This window comes from Salarias fasciatus, chromosome 20, assembly GCF_902148845.1.
Source record: "Salarias fasciatus chromosome 20, fSalaFa1.1, whole genome shotgun sequence".
NCBI classification, from domain to species: Eukaryota; Metazoa; Chordata; class Actinopteri; order Blenniiformes; family Blenniidae; genus Salarias; species Salarias fasciatus.
This window is the reverse complement of record NC_043764.1, coordinates 14,558,329-14,563,121: the sequence shown is the minus strand read 5'-3', so window position 1 is coordinate 14,563,121 and position 4,793 is coordinate 14,558,329. Positions and strand designations below refer to the sequence as shown.

The 4,793-nt window shown below is 41.7% G+C and overlaps 1 long non-coding RNA gene across 1 annotated transcript; it reads right to left on the bottom strand.

Annotated features, from left to right (window-relative positions):
• Positions 1-262: 262 nt before the first annotated feature.
• Positions 263-1,730, bottom strand: LOC115407508 (uncharacterized). The gene is made up of 2 exons (XR_003933636.1): positions 1,657-1,730; positions 263-456 (listed from the first exon to the last, which is right to left on the bottom strand). It is a non-coding gene; the product is annotated as an uncharacterized LOC115407508 (long non-coding RNA).
• Positions 1,731-4,793: the final 3,063 nt, after the last annotated feature.

Here is a 4,793-nt window from a genome sequence, read left to right as displayed (position 1 = left end):
ATATATGGACCTAATATTAATTATAACTATTCATATATGATATTGCTGTGATTGTGAATATGCATGACAAAACAGAGCAAGTTTTGATGCAGTTGTTTCATTTTATTTGCCAATAATGAGGAGACAGACAGTCAGACCAACAAGTACCATTATTCGACAAATGATCAATCGTACAAAGATTCAAATTTATGGGTAATCAAATGTGTATCAAAATGCACAAATAGGTGATCAAGTTGAAATATCAGAAAGCAGGTTGTCACCATTTTTTTTTTAAATCTTGATGTATTTTGACATGAAAGAAACCCAGACAGTACAGCCAAGGATGTAGGATTTAGTGTGGTTGAAGATTGTTGAATCAGCAGGGCTCTCTGCAGGAACGGCAGCCAGTTGTCTTGCTGAGTTTTTCTTCACCTCCTACTTTCTTTGACAGATATCAACCAAAACGCCAAAGAACAACTAAAAAAGAGAAGAAAAACAACACTTGCAATTAGAAAAAAAGGCCCAAAAGTATAATATAAGCCTTTGAAAAACAAATCTCTCGAGTTTTCATGTAACTCAGTTCCATGTGGCACAGCACGGCCACTTTGTTAATTGCAGCCCTTCCAGTTACAGCAGCATTCAAAGTCACGAGAGCATTGTCTACTGGGACACAGCAAAGACTTTTCAATGTGAATGGTTGGACTTTTTAAACTGAATGAAAACAAGAACTATGCAGAGTTATGGAACAATCTGACAACTTCTTACTATTTCAAATTGTGATGATAAGTATTTTGTTGGAATCAAAAAATGTCACCAAAAAGTTAACAGTGACCCACCTGAACACATATTAAACTGTTGTGAGTGTCCTGAAAAAAGGGACTTACAACTTTGACTTCACAGATAAAATTGGATAAAAACAGTAATGTCTGAGAAAGCATGAAAAATGAATGTGTCATGACTATATGATTTTAAGGTTGGAATTACAGAATGCAGTCAAAACGATTTGCAACAGCTTTAAAACCATGCGCAAATTAGCAATAATATGTTGATTGCTTTCTTGTTCATTTATTACATTAAATATAATGAAAAACTGAAATTTATATGATTTTTTCAGATCAATTCATTCTGTATTTCTGATTATTTCTTGTTTCTGTTATTGTTCAGGGTGGGGTGGGTTGGGTCATATGCAAAAAGATGTATAAAGACAAAATATGAGGACACAAACTGAAGATGAAACACAGCAACAGTCTGAAACAACTAGTCTCAAACTACAAGCACAAAACCTTTTCATTTTCCATTTATTGTGCCATCTGAATTTATATAATAAATTGTCATCCCATGTCTTGGTTTCTCAATATATTTCAGTTTTCCTAAAGTAAACCTTAATGACCTCTTGGTGTCGATGCGATGCAGGCTGTCTCTTGGTTTTTCTCCTGCGATGAATCGCTGACTGTGACAACTGTAATTCAGTTGAGTGAGAAGCAGTGAATCTGGTATTGTGATGTGTTACATTGTAAAGTCTCATTTATTTGATGCCAAAATAAAATAGATAAACTAGTAATGTAACAAAAAGTGTCATTTATTGAAGAATTTTTTTTCTCTGACAAAAAAAAAATCTACTCATTTGCTATCATATTATAAGAGGGGTTTCAAAAGATGACTTGATTTCCATGTTACCGCCAATCGCTGTCACGCACGTACGCCCACATCCATTGTCACAACATTTTTCATATTTGTGGCAGTAACTGTCACGGTGCAAAGGATCAGTGGGACAGCATCACACATGTGTGGATTGTTGGCATAGGCTGGAGGAGGGCAGAAGCCGGCGTGATCTGAAAGGAAATCAAATCATCATGTTCAATGAGGTGGAAAAAAAATTAGCAAAACACTTTAATGTGCTTCAAACAGAACATCACCAAGAAGACTCAGCCAAAGATTAGAAACATCAACAGCCTGAACAATTAAAACATTAAAATCAAAGCTAAAAAACAGATAGTCCATCTTCAATCTTACCATCCCAACTTTTATGATATGAGTTGCTGCCATTGAATTCAATTTGGGCTAATATTGAAAACAACATAACAAAAATAAACACAAATGATTGATCTTTGTTGGTGAATAATAAAGTGTAAGACACAATTGCCTTCGGGCCCTTGAATAGACTTTGCATCAAAGCGCCCATTGCACCCAGAATCAGGATCAATGCACAGACTGCAGGCAGATGTCCAGTCATGTCTCCACTTCCTGCAATCAAGACTGCAACTGTTGTTTGACCAAGATCTCTGGATATATATAAACTGTTGCAAAGCTGTTCAGTTCGAGGATTGGTCTGCTCCATCTTTCACCCTGAGAAGAGGACAAAACTTTTCAGTGTGGGGGCAGGTTTGTCAACTCTGTCCATGTGACAGATGAGGTTTCTTCATCTGCTTCAGGCTTTCCAAGGTGTGTCCTCCAGGTTGAGTACATGTCCAGTTTGGTGGTTCCCTCCTTCCTCAGGCTGACCCTCAAGCTGGTAGATGGCAGTACTGGAGTCTGAAGAACCTGTTGAAAACAAAAAAGTTTATTCAAAAACTTCCACCTGACAAGTGTCCCCACAGTTGTGTGTTTTGCGAGACAGACCTGCGAGACATGGAGGACAGAGGTGTAAAATGGAGTCAGACCAGTCACGTCCCCTTCATCTATGTCCACCAGGAAGAACTGCTTATCATAGCCAAGCCACCCCATCCACCTCCTCAACATTCCTGAGTGGCCCTGAAGCCAACCACTGAAGGCAACACTGTGTTATTGTATGACTGTCCAATCAGTGAAGTGTCACTTGTCGTCCAGCTCAGCCATGCTGATGCTGTTTTGTCATAAGTTGAAAGTATTTCCTGCCATCGGTAAACAACATTTTGACATTTTATGAAGATATTGCCATGTCTGCATTGGCTCAAACAGTTTGAGAAACATAAATTGCTACTGACTCTGGCAAAGAGAGACTGTTCCTCCAAACCCTTCAACCTGCACTGCAGAGGCCTGATGACTGACTATTAGGGGTGGGACGAGACACAAATTCCACGAGACGAGATGTCTCGCAAGATTGAGTCCACGAGATCGAGACGAGATGAGAGACGAGACTGGGGGGGGGGGGGGTGTTGGTGCTGAGCTGTGGGGAGCGTCGCGGTACTCACATGCAGCGTCGGAGCACGGAGTGTCGGGTCGGAGTGCCCCTTGTACGGCCACGGCGCCGTCCACTCTACACTGCGCCCTAGGCAGCCGCCTAGTTCGCCTATTCCCTTTCAAACCGCGGCGCACAAACGACGCCATGACTGCATTTGCACTTCATGCCACTAGGTGTGCTGTTTGCATGTTCAACCTTATTTTACACAGACACCACAGAAGAAGAAGGGCGCCGCAGCCGCTGCAGGCTCTTTCTGCATGTTGTTAGAAAAATAGTGTGAGCCGGCAAGACGTGGTAAAATGTTCATTGATGCGATGCACCGTTTTTTTCAATAAAAGAGAAGAACTGAACGATCGTTGACGCACATTTTCTTTACGTCGTATCAATTAAACTGTATCACAAGTAGTTTGTGTACTCAAAAGACCAAGATTCCTTGCAGATAGAACATGCGCAGAACAGTATTTCATATCCCTTTCAACCGGGTTTTTAAATATGAATATGAGCATATTCAGGTTTTGCACTTGTTTATATGGCTGTGCGCCATGTAATGTATTATTCCGTCAATATTCCAGTTAATAAAGAGTTTTTGCCTTTATATAAACGTACTCAATCTTGCGGCATTTACATCTCGCGAGATCGGTCCCATCCCTACTGACTATCATCAGCTCAAACTGGCGCCCATTTTAGCCACGCACTGCTCACCATCATTCTATAAACCAACCCAATTTATGAACTCCTCACCAACATCAAAACCATTAGTGCTGAAAACAAAGAGGATTGATCTCACCTATCAAGCACTTTCTCTTGATCCCAAGAAACAATATTGAACATTAAATTGATCACTTTCCCTCTGTAAATCTCACCACGAACGACAAAAACTTGAGTGACAGTCAGGTAAATGAACGAGGTGGATCTGAGGGAGAGGCACGGGGTGGCAAGCTGTTAGAGGTCAGAGAGGTACGGAGGGGTCGGGTTCTGGATGGATTTCAAGGTGTACTGGAGGACTTTGTCGATAATATGTGGCTTGACCAGGAGCCGGTGGAGTTACTGTGGGATGGAGGTGATGTGGTGGATGAGGGAGTTTTAGTGAGGATCTGGGGAGCAGAGTTCTGAAGCAGCTGGAATTTGTAGAGGGACTTTTGCAGGAGGCCGGAGAGGGGGGAGTTGTTGCAATAATTGAGGTAGGAATGACAAGACTGTGAATGAGGATAGTGGTGGAGTGAGGGGTGAGGGAGAGGTGGAGATGGTTAATATCACACAGGTGGAGGTAATCAGACCAGGTAATGTTTTTGATCTGAGATTGGAATGGTGGCGTGCTGTCGTGGATGAAACCCAGACTCTTAACTTTTACTGCTAACTTGGCAGTGATGATTCTTTGGCAAATACTGGTCACAGTGACCCCACCAAAAGGAAAAATGTAGAAGGTTCAGAGGATCTTCCTGGACTTTTTCTGGTCTGGTAAACACTGGGTGAGGATTGCAGCCTTCAATCTGTTAGTGGCTGAAGGGAAGCAAGGATTAACAGACATCAGGTCCGAAGTAGCAGCTTTCAGACTCACAGTGCACAGCTTTGGCTCTTTGACTGTGAAGCAGGATTGCTCCTGCTGCTGAGAAGGGTGGGTGGCTCAGCTATGATAAGCATCTCTTCCTGATGG